Below are 17,932 nucleotides of genomic sequence, written 5' to 3'. Positions count from 1 at the left end.
TGGCAGGGAGTTCACAGCACTTGGACAGGTGGAGCCTAGCCCAAAAGGCAGGTGGAGGACAAGGTCGGAGGTTTTTTAGTCGCTTTATCCAGGGGTTTGGTACGCGAACGGCACCCAGAGATGGGAAGGTCGGGGAAGACGGAGGAAGAAAAATGCTGCACTGCCAGGCACAAAAGCTAATGACCCGGAGAATGACTGGTCCAAAGTCATAGTAGTATTCATAAGAATGCTATAAATTCATTAAGAACCAGTAGCCTCTCTGTGGCAAAAGGCATTTTGTGACATAAGCAGTTTGTATAGAATCGTTGTGTTAAGCCTACAGAATGGCTGACTCCAGAGAGAGAACGTGATGCATACCCTTTAATAATGTGCATTACCCCTGGAAATCTTTCATTGTGGTTTTGAATTTTTGCAGCATAATTGAAGATATATTATTGTACTAAAATGTAAAATAAAGTTTTTATGACAGGCAAAAAAATAAACTAAGAATAAAGCAACCAAATAAGACCAACTAATTGCAATCAAATTAGTACCATACATCAAAGTGAGTGCAGCAAGTCTCATAAAACTATAGTAATTTCACAGCAAATGCATTATTCCTTTATTCTTTTATTGTTAAGTGCAATTAAAGTTTTGTCCTTTCAAAGTACAGTACTGTGCCATTAATACTGACAAAAAGTTCAAACACATAACAATTTGCATTGCAGTTCAAAGTCCACAGTCTGAGGGCCTGATTTACTAAGGATCAGTATTGCGATCGTAGCTGCTATTACGCACGCAGATCTGCTGCGACAATATGCTAATGAATGCAACCGCAATGCCGTCGCACAGCCAGCATAGAGACGCCCACTACCGCTATCTCACATCCGTAATACCTTGCAGTCCTACGTATACATCGGGAACATCGAGTAACAGCGGCCTCTCACGCACAATTGCAACAGGTCTGACCTTACTCATAAATTGCTAACCTCTTTGCACGCAGGGAGTACTCAAGCTGTGTATGCCATTGCAGTGTCTAATTTATGCACGCCCATTTAATGGCTTTCCAACAGACAGGCATGCCTGCGGTTTTCCGACCACTCCCCTGCAGGGTTGCCGACTTTCTGGCTGCCCCTTCTGGGAGGGGGCAGCCAGAATGGCAAATTAAGTGGGCATGGGCGGAGCGGGGACGTGGCCATGTGATCTTGTCATTTTGGCCCCGCCCCGCTACATAATGCTGATATGACAGTTGGGAGCTGATTGGCTGGAGCACTATTATCATACGCAATGAGTTTTATTACTTGTTGTGAATGATAAAACTTGTTGATAAATGAGGCCCATAGAATGAAACATGAAGGTGAAAGAAATTCAGAGGGTAATATAGGGAAAGTTGCCTATAGCAACCAATCAGCTTTGTGGAAGCATTTATCAAGTACATTCTATAAAATAGTTAGAAGCTAATTTGTTGCTATGGGCAACTTCTCTACTGGTCTACTTTTCTACTCTTTTCACAGCTTGATACATCAACTCCATAGTGTTAGAGAATTGTCCTTGACGTGCATAAATGCATCTTGCCCGTCACTGTCTTGGTAATGTACTGTATTTTACACATGAAGGTATGTACAAATAATTAGCATAATGGCCACAGTTCCCTTTGTCTACAGAGCTGCTCCCCCATATAAGCTTCCAGGGGTAAATTTACTAAGATGGGAGTTCTATTAAGAAGTGATGTTGCCCATAGCAACCGCTCAGATTCTACTTCTCATTTATTTAGCACCTTCTAGAAGATAATACCTGGAATCTGATTGGTTGCCATGGGCAACATCACTTCTTAATAGAACTCCCATCTTAGTACATGTACCCCCCCCCCCCCAGTGTGAGGCTGTTTTCCTGTTCTTCTTGCAAACCTCCCCTGCCTGTGGGTTTCTTGAACTGCAGCTCCCAGAATGCTCCGTTATTCAGTCATTCTATCCTTTCAGAGGACCCAAAACAGCCAGAAATGAAGAGAATAGAAAGTGGGATTTATGGCTAAAAGTTTTCAGGAAATAAGTGTTTTTCCCCAAGAGATGCTTATTCAGCAGGTAGAAGAAAACAATTAGTGAAGTTAACTCCTAGCTGGTTTTTAGTGCTTGGTGCCATGAACAAATATAGTCTATTGATTTCTAAATCACATGCACCGTCTCTCTCATCAAGGGATCGTTGTAAATGGCAAATCAATGCATCTTAATCTTTTTTTCTTATTTCCTCACGTTTAACATTTTCTAACTATCCTTCACTCGGCACATGCAGTGTTCTGGTACATAGCACTGACCCCTTCATGCTATAAGTGACGAAGATGAAATCTGTATACTTGGCATTTAATGTGCTCATCATTCTCAGATCTTACATCCTTGTGATTCCTGGCTATGCTGGTTCTCCCTTTTCCTGTTCATTGCATGTGTAATTATTTGTACCGTAGGTGTGTTTGTGTTCACTTGCCACAGTGGAAGCTACTGTATTACTGATCTAGAAAAAGTAAAACACACATGCAAATATATAATTAAAATGGATGAACACATTTTACAAATTGATGATGTATAACCCTTTTCCCTTAAACTAGCAGAACAGCAGTGATACCACACTAAAAAGAAAAATCACCCCAAACACTTAACTCCCTTAATACATCTGAAACCTATAATTAAAAGCACAACTCTGAAAGCCCCGTGATGAAGGTGCCGGTGAGCACCGAAATGGCCATCGGGCTGTTTATGCATATTGTTGTTTGCTGCTCAATCGCTCCATACCCATGATGTCTGCTAAGTATACCAGCTGCTTTTTTTTGCATGTTGGACTAGACCAGAGTGTTCAAGAAAATCTTGCAATTAAATGTCTGCCCATGGGTCGATACAGGCTCACATCACCTACTGCAGGGCCGAAACTAGGATTTTTGTCACCTGGGGCATTTGGCCCCCCCTCCAAAAAGACAAAAAAAACAACCCAAATGTTCTTCTGTGCATGCCTCCAGGAAGCGTGCTCCCAAAAAAGGTGTGTGGCTTCGTGATACAGTAATGCCCCTTACCCATTATGCCACACTAAGTAATGCCCCTTATAACACATTGTGCCACACAGTAATGCTCTTATAACACATGCCACACCCTACTGTCCTTATCATTCATTATACCACACAGTAATGCCCTTATAACACAATATGCCACACCATTATGCCCCTTACAACACATTGTTACACTAAGTACTGTTCCTTATAACATATGCCACAGAGTAATGCCCCTTACACATTATGCCACACTAAGTAATGCCCCTTATAACTAGGGATGTGCAGGCTCGGATAGGTTCGAGTTTGCACGTGGAGTTCGGATTTTTCCCTCCAAAAAAACGGAACTCAGAACGAGGCAAAACGTCATCTTACATGGACGAACATCATCATTCCTGGACAAAAGACCAGGAATGATGATGTTCGTCCATGTAAGATGACGTTTTGCCTCGTTCTGAGTTCCGTTTTTTTGGAGGGAAAAATCCGAACTCCACGTGCAAACTCGAACCTATCCGAGCCTGCACATCCCTACTTATAACACATTGTGCCACACAGTAATGCCCCTTACACATTATGCCACACAGTAATGCCCATTATAACACTTTATTCCACACAGTAATTCACTTTTTACACTTTTTTTATCCCTCCCCCTCCAGCAGCATCTTATCTTCCTTCTCTCTCCCTCCAGCAGCCTCTTATCCTTCTCCTGTACCAGCCTCTTACTCTCTCCGTCTTTCGTCCAGCAGCCTCTTACCTTGTTCCTCTGTGTACTTGCATCAGCAGGTGTTGATTTAGAGCAGCAGCGCTGCTGTCATTCTAATGTTGCACCAGTCATGAGCCAATCGGAGCTCGTGACCAGAGCCACATTAGAATGATGGTGGCGCTGTGTCTACAGTCTCATGGGTTGCTGCGGGTGGCTGGTTGCCAGTGCGACTCCAAATCAACTCCTCCAGTCTTCTTGGCCCTCGTCTCCTGTGCGCCCCTTGGCCATGCGTGACCACGTGTCGCAGGCAAGGGAGTGGCCTCATGTTACGCCCGGTCTAAGCTTGACAACTGTTCAGAGCACCGGTAGGCGGAGCTGCTCGGCCAGGCCTCCCGAAGGCCTGACCAGTCCATCTGGCCATCAGCGATCATTCTGGCATTTGACAGAATTGCCGGATGCCCTCCACAGCCAAATATTTACTATCTGCTGTATTAGATATATATTGGTTTAGCAGAATGTCCAGGACACTCCCGAATTTCGGGGACGTCTCCTGGACTTTTGTAAGAGCAGTCCACCCTCCCGCCTGCATTCCACTCACCTTTCTGGTGAAGTGGGTGGGTCTCAATGACCTGATTCACCATGAATTGCCTCATTCTGTCCACACTGCATGGCGATGATGAGTTTCACTATATTTCATAGCCTGAGTTGGGACCACAATGAAAGGATCGCGTCATCATTCCACCTACCCTTTTCTTATTAACAACCCCTCCATTATCTTGCAAAAATATTAAGATTATAACTGATCCATGATGGCCAAATAATAACATAACTACAGAAATTCTTTATCACTAAAAATCCATTAAAACTGTTTAGAGAACATCTCTCTTTTAAAGTCCTGATCAAAATAACCCTGTCAATGTGTCTGATAAAAAAGTACAGCTAGTGGGGACTTATCAAATTTACCAGGTCTGCAAGCCAGTTTGTAAAATAACCATAAACATTGATCTGTCTTTCATCAAAAATCAAATCAAATTTAAACTTTCATTAATTTTATTGGGAAAAATAGTTGCAATATGTTTCTTTGATATGAAGTACTAATTTAAAGTATGTATTTCATGATCTGCTAAAACAATCAGTAGTCCTTATGGTTTTTTTAGATCCTTTATAGAAAATAACCCTTGTTGTTAGACGTTCCATGACTGCTTATAAAACACTATTTATATGGTATTTTCCTCTGTTGAGAGCCTGTGAAAACAATAAAATGCAACCAATTATTGTTATCAAAGCACACACCTACTAACTAGATGTTGATAGTCTCTTAGACTATCAAGCTCTTACAAGCAGGGCCCTACGCTCTCTCAGTTCTCAACTTGCACTACACTAGTCTGCAGTATGCGTCTAGTCACAGTCAGCAATACTGAGCCTTCTGTTCGCCATTACCAAAGCACAGAGTCAACGATTACAACTGTTAATAACTGTCAATCGTTTAGATGTACCATTATCTCTCTGTTTGATTTTTGCCCTTGTGCTGTTTGAATATATATATTTTTTTAATTGTATTTTTTGTTTATACTATTGTAATTTTCCCTGTACAGCAATTCAGACACTTGGTGGTGCCATATAAATGAAATAATAGTAATAATAATATTATTATTATTATTTTTATTATTATTATTATTATTATTATTATTTTATTTTAATAATGGAAATCTTTTGTGCAATTACATTTAATTGGCACTTCTCCAAGCTGAATTGTATATCTGTTTTTATTCAGATCCAATAGACAAAGCTACCAGTCCATATACTCTGAACTAAAGACATTAACAAGGCACATCCTATGTTGCTGTAGTTTATTGCCAACTTCATTACCACCTATGAATGACCTGGTCCTTCCTGTCTCTGGAGCCCAGAGGCTGCTCCTGGCAGGCATTTTGCCAGGCTCCATAGTTCATTTCAGTGTTTGGCATTATAATGCAGAGGAGTGAGTGTGTGGACTCTGGCACTGCAGCTTTTGACTGATTCTTCTGCTCATCCCCCGTCTCCTGCCGTAGCCATTTAAATGATTTTCATTAATGGTGGGCCATTTGGTGGTGGTAGAGTTAATGGTGGAAGTGCAACCTCCACCGACGTTCCCCATCCCCACCAGGGACCGCCGTTGGTCTCAGCCACCTCTCACCCATCACCTACACACTCACTGGCCGCACCGGTCACACCTCCAGTGTCTGGCTCCACCAAGGACCAGCCTCCCCAAGAGTGTGTCCTCCACCATCTTGTCCCGGGCAGACCACCCCCCCGCACCAGGGGTGGTCCAACTCCATGCACCTGCGACCGGTCCCCCTGTGGTTCCCCCACCCGTGCTAGTGGCTCAGCAGACTGCACAGAAGCACAAGAAGTCACAGGGGACCCAGCACCCAACGAACTTCAACAAGCTCCACACTTCGGTCGCTGACTGCCGCAGGTCCGGTGACCTCCCACCACCAGCAGCCTCGTGCATCCACAGACTTACCAGCACCGTATTGACTATTACTTACCCACCTCTGCAGCAACCAACCTCCCTTTCATGGCCACACCATCGACATCCCACTTACCTCAAATCCTACCGGTAGGTAAGTACTCAGAGACTTCAACCACCACACGGGAAGCTGCCTGGGTGCTCTGCCTGACTCACCGCTTTCTCCCCCTCATCCTCCCACCACCTGAGACTTCCAAGACTGTAGACCATAGGTCCAGCAGGGTTGACGTGCCGGTCACTGAACCGCACGGAAAGGAGCCCCCTGAAAGGGTCCACCGACCTCCCCAGTCTCCTCCCCATCCACCACCATCGCCACCCCCATTTACCCGGGACCCAATCAGATCAGCATTGTGACTACTCCAATAAAAGATTTGGCCCAACACTCTGGTATTTTCAGTCTCATCTACATTTTTCATTTCCATTTGCAACACTTCTCCTGCACCAAACAACCCCACGCCATAACCACCCATCATCCCACCACAGTCAGTACCACTACACCAAGGCACCTTACCCCCTCCATCTCCCATATTTTTTAATTGTATTTTTTGTTTATACTATTGTCATTTTCCTGCACAGCAATTCAGACACTTGGTGGTGCCATATAAATGAAATAATAGTATTATTATTATTATTATTATAATTATTATTAATATTTTAATAATGGAAATCTTTTGTGCAATTCCATTTAATTGGCACTTCCCCAAGCTGCAATGTATATCTGTTTTCATTCTGATTCAATAGACAAAGCTACCAGTCCATATACTCTGAACTAAAGACATCAACAAGGCACATCCTATGTTGCTGTAGTTTATTGCCAACTTCATTACCACCTATAAATGACCTGGTCCTTCCTGTCTCTGGAGCTCAGAGGCTGCTCCTGGCAGGCATTTTGCCAGGCTCCATAGTTCATTTCAGTGTTTGGCATTATAATGTGTGGACTCTGACACTGCAGCTTTTGACTGATTCTTCTGCTCATCCCCCGTCTCCTGCCGTATGCCATTTAAATTATTTTTATTAATGGTTGGCCATTTGGTAGTGGTAATGGTGGCAGTGCAGCTTAAATAATATTTACATATTTTCCATATACTTCTATATAATGAAATTACTCTGTAATGTGTGGTTGAGGAAAATTCAGCATGCAGCAAAGGGTCTACCATGTTGTTGAATATGGTTGAACAATAAAAATATTATCCCTTTTATTTATAATGTGCTAACTTATTACATATTAATGTATTATAATGGGATCTTGAGTCAAACAAATGGTCTACAACAGCAGGAAATAGAAGGTGAAGAGTGCCCTGCTCCAATAAGCGTACAGTCTGAGAGTGGTGGAGAATAATACTTACATAAGGTAGTTGTAGCTGGTTCTGGGGAAAGTATTTGTGGCTACTGTAAGACAGAAGCATTGTCCTAAACCAACTAATGTTGAGTACACATTAGATGATTTTCTGAACGATTTGTCAGATTCCGACGGGTCAGAACGACAAATCGTTCAAAACATCAAATGCATACACACTGGGCCTGATTCAGACCCAGACGCAAAGCTGCGATCGCTCACTGCCAAAAGGGGCCGGTATGCAAATTCCGCGATTGTAAGGACGCTCTCTATGTCTTAGAGAGCGACGGCAGCAAGCGAACGCTGGTGTATAAAGACGCCCACTTTCCTTTCTTAACACACGTCATCTCCAGGAAGTGTATGATTAATCGGCAACATCGAGAGCCATCGGAGCTGCACGCAGCGCCTGAGGTAGACCATACCCCGCCGCAAGCACTGCGATCAGTGCTGACTGAAATACAACTTTGGTGACGCATGCGGCCCGAATAAACATTTTCTGCGGCCCCAGAGTATGGACTCACATATATATAATATGTGACCCACACCCCTGCCACGATCAGAGCACAGATCAAGCAGTGTTTACTTTACAGGCTGGCAACAGTGGTCTCTGAAGTGATCAGAAGCCACTGATCGCTTCAGAGGCCGGCGTTCCCTGTGAAGCAGCGCGCAGGTGATGTCATGACATCACCCGCGATGAGCGGAGCCTGCGCCTGCCGCTCTGGATCTAATTAGATCCGGTCAACAGCAGTGTCTACGCGGGATGGCGTGGACTGGAGCGGTGCCCAGCGGCCGTCGTGAAGAAAGGTACTGCACAGACGGGAGAGTGAGGCCTGTTCTATACTGGGAGGGGGCACAGCATAAGGGGCATTATTGGGGGCACTACTAAGGGCAATACTGGGGGCTCTGCATAAAGGGGCATTACTTGGGGTTCTGCATAAGGAGCATTACTGGGGGCACAACAAGGGGCATTACTGGGGCTCTGCATAAGGGGCACTACTAAAGACATAAGGGACATTACTGGGGGCACAACATAATGGGCATTACTGGGGGCTCTGCATAAGGGGCAGTATTGGGGGCACTAAGGACATTATTAGGGGCTCTGCGTAAGGGGCATTACTGGGGGCACAACATAAGGGGCATTACTGTGGCACTGCATAAGGTGCACTACTAGGGCACTGCATAAGGGGCACAAATTCAGGGGGCATTACAAAAGGGGCTCTAATACAGGGTGGAAATGCATAAGGGGCACTGCATTGGTTTTATTAATAATAAACCTTTCAAAATTGCATATAAGACTCCATAACCCTATCTTTTAATTTTCCCTAACTCAAATGACTCTCCTTCCTCTTCTGGTTCTGCAGAAAGCTTTCACTATTGGGCTACATGGGAACTCCTCATGGTAGCTGTTGTATCTGGTAAGTTTTTGTTAAATATCATACACACTGCTGGGCACAAAGTAAGAATATTTGTTCCCCATGTTTGTGGTCGCAGCTGTTGCCATCTAAACAGAGATGGCAACAGCCATGACAGTAGAAATCTCTGGCTCCAACAGCCGAACTGACGTGTTCTAGTACTGTAGGTCTTTCAAAACAATCATGTCCTTGCTGTGATACCGCGGTACTACCCTATAATTTCCCACTGCCTTCACACATATGTAACTGCTTTGTATTTGTGAGATCATGATTTTGTGGGAGGTAGGGCACAGAGCCGTCTTTAATTGGCATCCCCTTACCACTTACACTATATCCCAGCATGTCCAGTACTAAGAGGAGAAAAAAAATCTCAAAAGTCAACATAATGGATCCAAATAATTATTATCGAAAACTACAGGATTAGTGATCCACTGATCTTCTTCGAAACAAAATTACTTTTTTAACTACAGATCAATTAGTCTTATTAAATTTAATTGATTTTGTTGTTTCTTTCAGCAGGTTGATGAGCATTGCATAATCTGTGTTTTAAAAAAAGAAAAAGAAAAAGCCTATGTCCATGAAATCCGTTATATAATAACAGTTCTATATTTGTCAGACAAGACAGTTTTGTTATATGCTAGCTTATCCCAAAATGCAAGATTACAGAATGACATAGTAATTACATAAGCTGCATACACACACAACGATTTTTTGAACGATTATCGTGAAACGATATCATTTAACGATAATCGTTTGTAAAAATCGTTCACTTTCTGAGTCAAACGATGAACGATTTTCGTTCATGTGCGTTCACGTTTGTAGTTTGTAGTTCAGTCAGACTTGTCAACTCAACGATTTTCAGTCAGGGAATATGCAAAATCGTTTGTAGTTCTAAAAAATCGTTCATTACATTTAAATGAACAACTTTTTAGTAAACGATTTTAGTTCATTTTTTCAAGGGAGAAAATCGTTTACTAAAATCGTTCATTAACTAAATCGTTGTGTGTGTATGCAGCTTATGTTATTACTCTGCAAGTAAACAAACTTTGTTTTGCTAACCTATGTAACTTTTAACTCTTGCATTCCATATGAGGTTGTCTGCCTCTGAAACCCTCTCCAGTTCTACCGTGTCCTTACAGTGTGCTGCCCAAATATTCTTATTATTATCTTCTAGTTATAAGCACCACAAGGGTTCTATAGTGCCGTACAAGGGAGATAAACTGGTAACAAGAAAAATAAGTACAGACTAATACAACCATAAATAAAATGAGCATTTAGCATAATTATATGGAGGAGACAAGCTATAGGGCATTCCCTAATAGCAAAACTCTGACAGTGCATGCTGGGATATGTAGTCCCACAGCAGCTGGAGTGCCAGGGTTCGCCACCACTGCTATAGGGGATCGTAATAGGTGGTATTCTGCCCCTTTTTCAAGACATAGTTTAACCAATATCCTATTAAATAAATCTATTTTTCTTTTAAAAGATTGATATCACACCCACTTTCCAACAATCCTGTGTCACTGGCTCGGTAATGTGGGGACCCAGAAAGAAGAACTAGGGCAATATCCAATTAGCCACGATAATGAGAAGTTTTCACCGGCAAAAACTTTTTGGACCTATCGCATGAATTTGCCGCTTATCGCATGTATGCGCGCTCCCGTTTATCATGCAATCCAATTACAAAACCGATGATAACACACTCGCGCGATAATTCTTGCAGGAATGACAGGCGAAAAGTACAGGTGAAAATGGGGAAATCAGCCTGTACTCCAAAAAAATGTAAACTAATATAGGGTAACAGTATAGAAGCCTTTTATTGGCCATAATCAAAGGGTTTTGAGTTCCTAAATAGTACCAAAAGGATGGTAAACGCATTTTCTATAACCATAAAAAAAAGATAGAAATATTTTTTTTTTGGCCACAGGTGATGCCCTAGTTAAATTAGGGGTACATAAAATGGGGGTAAGTATATTTTTTTGTAATTTTAGAGTACTTTTAAATTTTTTTAAAAATACACCTGCTGCAATGCAATGTTTAAAATACCTTCCCCATCCATACAGCCCCCCAAAATACCTAACCCACTACTTTGAATCCATTTTACTGCACATTTTACTTTTTCCACCCAAAAATTACATATCATTATTGGCCCAAATAAGCTAATTAAAAAAATATTTTTGTCTATTTAGTCATTAAGGGGGGTGTCCCATGGATTCTGCACCAAGTCCCGACATTATAGACCACAAATGGAAATTTTGCACAACTTTTCACCTACTCAGAGATGGTGAAAACTGATTTGCGATAATTGCTATGGAAGACTTCGGACTGCAGCTAATTGGATAGCACGATAACCATTTTTGGAGAAAAGTTTTCCCAAGTGTATGGGGTTCACCGATTGCCGATTCAGACCAAAATGTGATCGGAATCGGTAAATCAGGTCGCCCAATATGTTGGATTACACCGAATAATCGGGGCTGTAGATTGTTCGATCAGCCTTCCGTTACTAGTAAAGTGATGAACCTTTCATGATTGGCAGATCTGTTATTTACTGTAAGTGATCTGCAAATCACTGAAAACTATCTGTAATGTATGGACACAGATTGGTGGATTGGAGCCGGGAGGAGGAGGGGTCGAGAATCATTGAATCGTTTTTTTGATTGCTGATTTATGGGCCCATTAGACTGATTTTGCTTTTTCTCATTTCTTATATTTCCATGTTGAGTTTTCACTTTTGGTTAAAATGTTCTAATTTCCCTTTTTAACCTTCAATACTTTTTATAACCACATGGATTTACTTATTATGAATGTTTGTTGCCACTTGCAAGTGTATATAGTTTAAATATTTTTAAAATTGTCTCATTGATGCCTTAAGTTAAGAGTACGCTTTAAGGGGCCTATCCATTAGCAGATGTATTTCTGAGAGATGAAAGACAAAAGATATTCCTTGAAAATTCTGGTGGCTGTGCTGAACGATATCTGTCACGTACATGGCAGATTTTGGCAAAGACGAACGATGAACGATATCGCATGACATCATTCAGGGAGTGGATTTTTTTCTCTCCAGCGCTTTGTAACTGCTGTCAATATCGTTCGGCGTTTACCGCATTTAAACTGCCAGATATTCTAATAACTGGCAGCGATATGCAATAATTGACCAACATGTTGGAGAGAAGAAAGATTCAATTTATCAGCCGCGGGAGTGTGCATCTGTCATCATTCAGGGCCTATCCATAGCAGATAAATTGAACGATATATCATTCTATCGTTCAATTTATCTGCTAATGGATAGGCCCCTTTTCTAGTCTACAGTTGTCTAAAGGCTTTACCCTAAAACTCATTATTTACCTGACCCCCTTACAAAACAATTTGTTGAAACTCACATCCAATGTTACTACTGATTACTATTCCCTAAATGACTCCCCTGACAATTAGTACGCCTTTCATTGTACCAAGTTATATCTGGATAGGTAAAATTACAAATACAGTAGGGAGCACATTTTTCTTTGCTGCCCTTGCTGTATGAGCAAAATTAGATAAATGCAGGCTCTACAATGGTGTATGGTGGTGTAAGGGAGGGCAATCTTGCTTATTAAGTATTATGACCTGGTGTGATTCTATGTCCTGGACTTATTTAGACCTTCCCTTTCCTAGTCTTCTTTAAAATGTTAAATGATTTCAAAAACCCCTTGGTCGTAGTTCATGGCTCCTTAATGCAACGCTTTTGAAGCTACCACATTTCCGAGACACATTCCTGCAGACCATTCAAGATTATTTTGGGGTTAATATAATCTTGGATGTTTTGACTTCCACTATTTGTGAGGCCCAGAATGCTGTAGTGAGAGGGGCAATTATTAGATTTGCGTAGCACCGTAAGTAGCAGCAATCTGAAACTTTGGACACGCTCTGCTCCCAACTGGAGATCTCACAGAAAAGTACTTAATCCCCTTCCAGTCTCCAACAGATCAGAAAGTTACGGGACAGTGTTTAGTATTTGGAATGTGCATCTTCATTTTCCCTTTTCTCTGTGTGGAACTACTTGTCTCAGCATGGTAGCACCTCTCATTATGTTTAGAATTAGGTTGTGCAGTTCAAGCCCCTCCTCCCTTCCATATGCAAATGAAAGTGATTCTGGGGGGAAATAAATGGAGTGTAGTCTCACATGACTAACAAAAATGTTATGAAAAAAAGGCAACAAAGCAGACTCTTAGCTAGACCGCCTCTGACTACTGTAAGAAGGCCTCACGGGCTATTCCTGCTGTTAGAGATCCTTCGAGCAGTATAATCTATCATCACACAGTCATTAACAGCACTTTTTGAAGCTTCTTCGATTCTGGCATACATGAGAATGCCTCTCACCAACCTTCTACCTTTGATATCCAGAATTTCTTAGATCAATGCGAGGTACCCCATTTGAATTCTGTCCATATCCTTAAACTCAATAGACCTATTACAGAGGAGGAGGTGACTGTGGCTCTCAGAACTAAAACAAAATCCAAAGCCACTGGCCCTGAGGGTTTTACCATGTCCTATTACAAGACGTTTGCCCAAGAGCTGACCCCGAGGCTGCGGCAGTTGTTTAATTATGTTTTGCAGGGGGTAAGTTTCACGCGGATACCACCAGTTCCAATATCATTGTAATTTCCATGCCCAACAAGAATTCTGCTAACTGCTCTGATTATAGGCCGATCTCTCTCCTGATTACAGCTCTTTTCAAAAGTGTTGGCGATGCGGTTATTTAATAGCCCCTAATCAAGTTGGATTTATTCCTTTGCTACAGGCATTGGATAACACCAGATGTACTGTCAGCCTCATCTTCCACTTCAATAAACTTAAAACTCCCTCAGCAATTTTGGCTCTTGATGCTAAAAAGGCATTTGATCGCCTTTCTTAGCCTTTTATGTTTCAAACTCTGCAGAGGTTTGGATTCTAAGGTCATTTTTAAGAGGCCATTTAGGCCTTATATCTCTCCCCCACCTCAGCAGTCCTCACCAATGGACTTGTTTTCCCTGTATTTGGGCGTAGTAATGACAATAGGGGGGGCTTTTCCACTTTCCCTAATGTTATACACTCTGAGTTTAGAACCACTAGGTGCTATGATTCGTGGCTGTTTAGATGTACAAGGGGTCCTCGTGGGTCCTTTTCAATATAAGATATCCTTTTTTCCTGATAATGTCTTATTGACTGTTATGAACCCCTTAATCTCCTTTGCCAATTTGTTTTGGATTTTGGATAGTTATGGCCTGTCTCTGGCTATAAGATTAACAACTCCAAATCTGAAGCACTGGCTTTTGCATGTACCGCCACATGTTCTAAGTACTTTGGAGCATATGTTTGCATTTCAATGGCAGCCTTCCTCCATTCGTTTAGGAGTCCAAATCACCAAAACTTTTGATCAACTCTTTAAATGTAATTATTCCGCACTCTTAACCTCTATTAGATAGGACCTAGTCAAATAGGGCCTCCTTTTCATCTCCTGGTTTGGTCAAGGCAACGTTGTGGAAATGAATGTAGTCAATGTACTCCCTCGATTTCGTGTTAGTCCCGGGGTCTTTTCTCTCATCCTTACAGATGATTTGTAATACATTTATCTGGAATGGTAAGAAGCCCCGGATCAATTGTGACTGTCTTGCAAAGTCCTCATCTTCTAGGGGCTTGGATCTTCCCTTATTTACCCAATACTATCATGCTGTCTAACTGAGTCATTTTCTTTCATGGCATGTTGCTCTAGGCCTAGAGAAATGGGTAGATTTTGAGTACTCTCTGGTCGAGGGAAACATGATAAGTTTTCTGTCCTGGCTCCCGAGTGTGCATAGGACATCCTCTCTCTACTCCTTCCCTACTATTCAATTCACACTTGATTTGTGGGATAAATTGGTTCGGCTATATGACCTTACCTCTCCCCTTTGTCTCCTCTTTGGCATTACCCTCTTTTGCTTATGGGAATCACTGATTGTTTTGCTTTACCGTGGATACAGGCTGGGATTACACAATTTTGGTATGTGGCTGGTGATTTCGCTCCAAGCTCTTTTTCTGATTTTTGTGATAAATATAATTTAAACCCGAACCTTCAATTTCACTTTCTCTAACTATTAAGAGATTTATACAATCTTACACTCGAACATCTAAAGGTCCCCAGACACGGTGCGATATGCACCTTGGGACGCGATGGCCGATCCGATGGCCGACATATTGGGCGGTTCCCACACACGGAGCAATCCGCTGCCCGACTGCCCGATATGCTGGCACCCCCCTCCCCCACCCGCATAGCACTGCATGGGATCGTACATCACATCCCCAAATCAAGTGAACATGCAGTAAGATCTGGAGGTGCGATGTACGACCCTACGAGAACGCACACTGGGCAATATCATACCCACACACGGTACGATATAGCAGCGATATCGTACCAATCCATCAGATCGGCTGCTATATTGCACCGTGTATGGGGGCCTTAAGTTTAGACGTATTGGCGTATCTAGATTGGGTGCAGGGAGTGAGGTGCACTTGGCCCACATGCACATTTAATAACATACTAATTATATGAGATGGCACACAGAGACACACAGCTGGTAAAGTTTTCATTATCACTTTTTCTTTCTTACATACACTATTTTTTAACATTTTTTTTGCTTCTTATTGTAAAATTTTTAATAGGTCTTTATATGCCATAATAAGAGTTAATTTTGAACACAGTGCACCATATACAGACTTTCTTTTTTCTTGTATGCCAGACTCATGAGAAATTCTCTCTACAAATAAATCCTTGTACAGTAGATCCACTTTTGTCCCACATTGCACACCCTGCACACACATTATATTACACTTATTACACATTTTAACCTTTCACTGTTTGTTTAATATACATGTACTTCATTTTTTTATTTTCATTCTTTATATGCAGCTGTGGCTGCTCTTAACTATCTGTTTACACTGCACTTTTCTTACTATGCTGGTGCCCTGGGGAAGCTTAGCTGGGCCAGTTTGGGGGGGGGGGTCCTGCGCTCTGGATTTGAACCCTAGTATGTTAGGGACCTACCCTAAAGAGGTTACCTGGATATGGTGTGTAGGCCCATAACCTTGGCCATGATTATGCTAAAAACCTCTATTGATTGTAAAATTTTATTGCATTTATATATATTATTATTAATTTGGAGTTGTGCACCTGAGATTTGTCTGTTTCTGTGCCAAGAATCAAATATACTAATTATTTAAGAACTTGCTATCAACATCTTTGATTTTAATGCATCGGTCTTCAGTGGAAGACTCTGGGCATTTCTTACAATGCATTTCCTATTTTCATATTTTCTACTGCAACATTTAATTTTATGTTATTGGTTAGGTAACATATAAAAAATCTTATTATACAGTATCTGTATTTTCTTTTCCATCATCGGGGAAAGGGTTAGGGGACACTCTGGGTCAGCAGCCATAATATCCTACTAGTCATGGTAATGAATGTTTTGTGCTCTCCATTCAATCAGAAAAAGCTCTAGGCCGCTTGAAGTGTTTATTCCTGCTGCTCTATGTTGTACTGTGATCATTTTTCAGCCGTGTAGGACTGAACAAGTAATGCATTTTTTATTTACAGCACCATAAATATTTTTTCACTTCCCAAGGGTAGCTTATAAACAGACCTTAAACAGGGCCGAAACTAGGATTTTTGTCACCAGGGGCAAGACAGTAATTTGGCGCCCCCCATGTAATTCCCCCTGCAGTAGTGCCCATATTGTAATGCCCCCATAGTAATGCCCATATGTTAATACCCCCATAGTAATGTAGTAATGCCCCTGTAGTGCCCACCATACAGTAATGCCCCTGTAGTGCCCATGCTCCCATATTAATGCCCCTGTAGTGCCCATGCTTTCATAGTAATGCCCCTGTAGTGCCCATGCTCTCATAGTAATGCCCCTGTATTGCCCATGCCCCCATAGTAATATCCCTGTAGTGCCCTTACAGTAATGCCCCTGTAGTGCTCATGCCCCCACATAAATGCCCCTGTGGTAATGCCCCTGTAGTGCCCATGCCCCAATAGTAATGCCCCTGTAGTGCTCATGCCCCATTATTAATGCCCCTTATTGCCTATGCCCCCATAGTAATGCCCCTGTGGTAATGCCCCTGCCCCCATAATAATGCCCCTGTAGTGCAGCTTATTAAAAAAAAAAATACTTACCTTGAACCCCGCTCCTGCATCCAGCGTCGCGTCCGGTCCGCCGGCTGCTCCTTGGAACTATGGGGGAGATGTCATGACGTCTCCCCCATAGTGCCCGTGGGGAGAGCCGGAAGCTGGAGTTCGGGAGAGAACTCCAGGCTCCGGCTACACCGCGTCGCTGCAGAGAAGGAGCCGGGCGCCCGCTGGTAATAAATATTACCAGCGGACGTCCGGCTTGGAGCCTCTCTGCAGCGCCGGGCTGGAGGTCACTGGCACCAGGTACAGCGGCTCACCCGGTGCACGTGCACCTCCAGCCCCCCCCTAGTTGCGGCCCTGCCTTAAATGTATTCATTATTATTATTAAAAGTAAACTAATTGGTACCTGGCTTGTGGTATCTGAGATGAGTAGAGGAAAGACGGTGCTATATGTTGGCGCATCTTATGTTAAGGAGGCGTCATCCAAATGTCAAAAGCCCCTTTAACTCATTGAAAGAAGATTCTTAAGTATGATCGAGAATCCAGGGGTATAAATGTGGCTGTAGGGGGAGAGCTGTCTCAGGAAGTTTTGGCCGCAGCACAAAGTATATAGAAATAATTTAACAAATGCAAACTTTTATGATGCTGAATTTTAAATGTCTGTGGGTATATTTACTAAAGGTCGATTTTATTCCATTTTAAAACTATCAACACGGATTTTGTGTTTCTGGGGCTAAATCACACATTTACTATCAGACAATTTTTGATTTGTTTTTTTTACGTGTTGATAAATGTGTGATTTAGCCCCAGAAACACAACATCGATGTTGATCGA

General features: G+C 42.2%; 1 protein-coding gene across 6 annotated transcripts in view; it reads left to right on the top strand.

Annotated features, from left to right (window-relative positions):
• Positions 1-17,932, top strand: part of SLC8A3 (solute carrier family 8 member A3) — a 410,207-nt gene that overhangs the window by 100,849 nt on the left and 291,426 nt on the right. The window contains exon 2 of one of the 6 annotated variants that reach the window (XM_088471213.1): positions 8,923-8,976. The exons of the other annotated variants lie outside the window; for them this stretch is intronic. The gene's annotated coding sequence lies outside the window, so the exon portion shown is untranslated. The remainder of the gene's footprint in view (positions 1-8,922; positions 8,977-17,932) is intronic. 6 annotated transcript variants of the gene reach the window in all.

This window comes from Taudactylus pleione, unplaced genomic scaffold, assembly GCF_031769625.1.
Source record: "Taudactylus pleione unplaced genomic scaffold, aTauple2 ptg000113l, whole genome shotgun sequence".
Taxonomy (NCBI): Eukaryota; Metazoa; Chordata; class Amphibia; order Anura; family Myobatrachidae; genus Taudactylus; species Taudactylus pleione.
The sequence above is the reverse complement of the archived record's forward strand: the minus strand, read 5'-3'. Positions and strand labels throughout refer to the sequence as shown.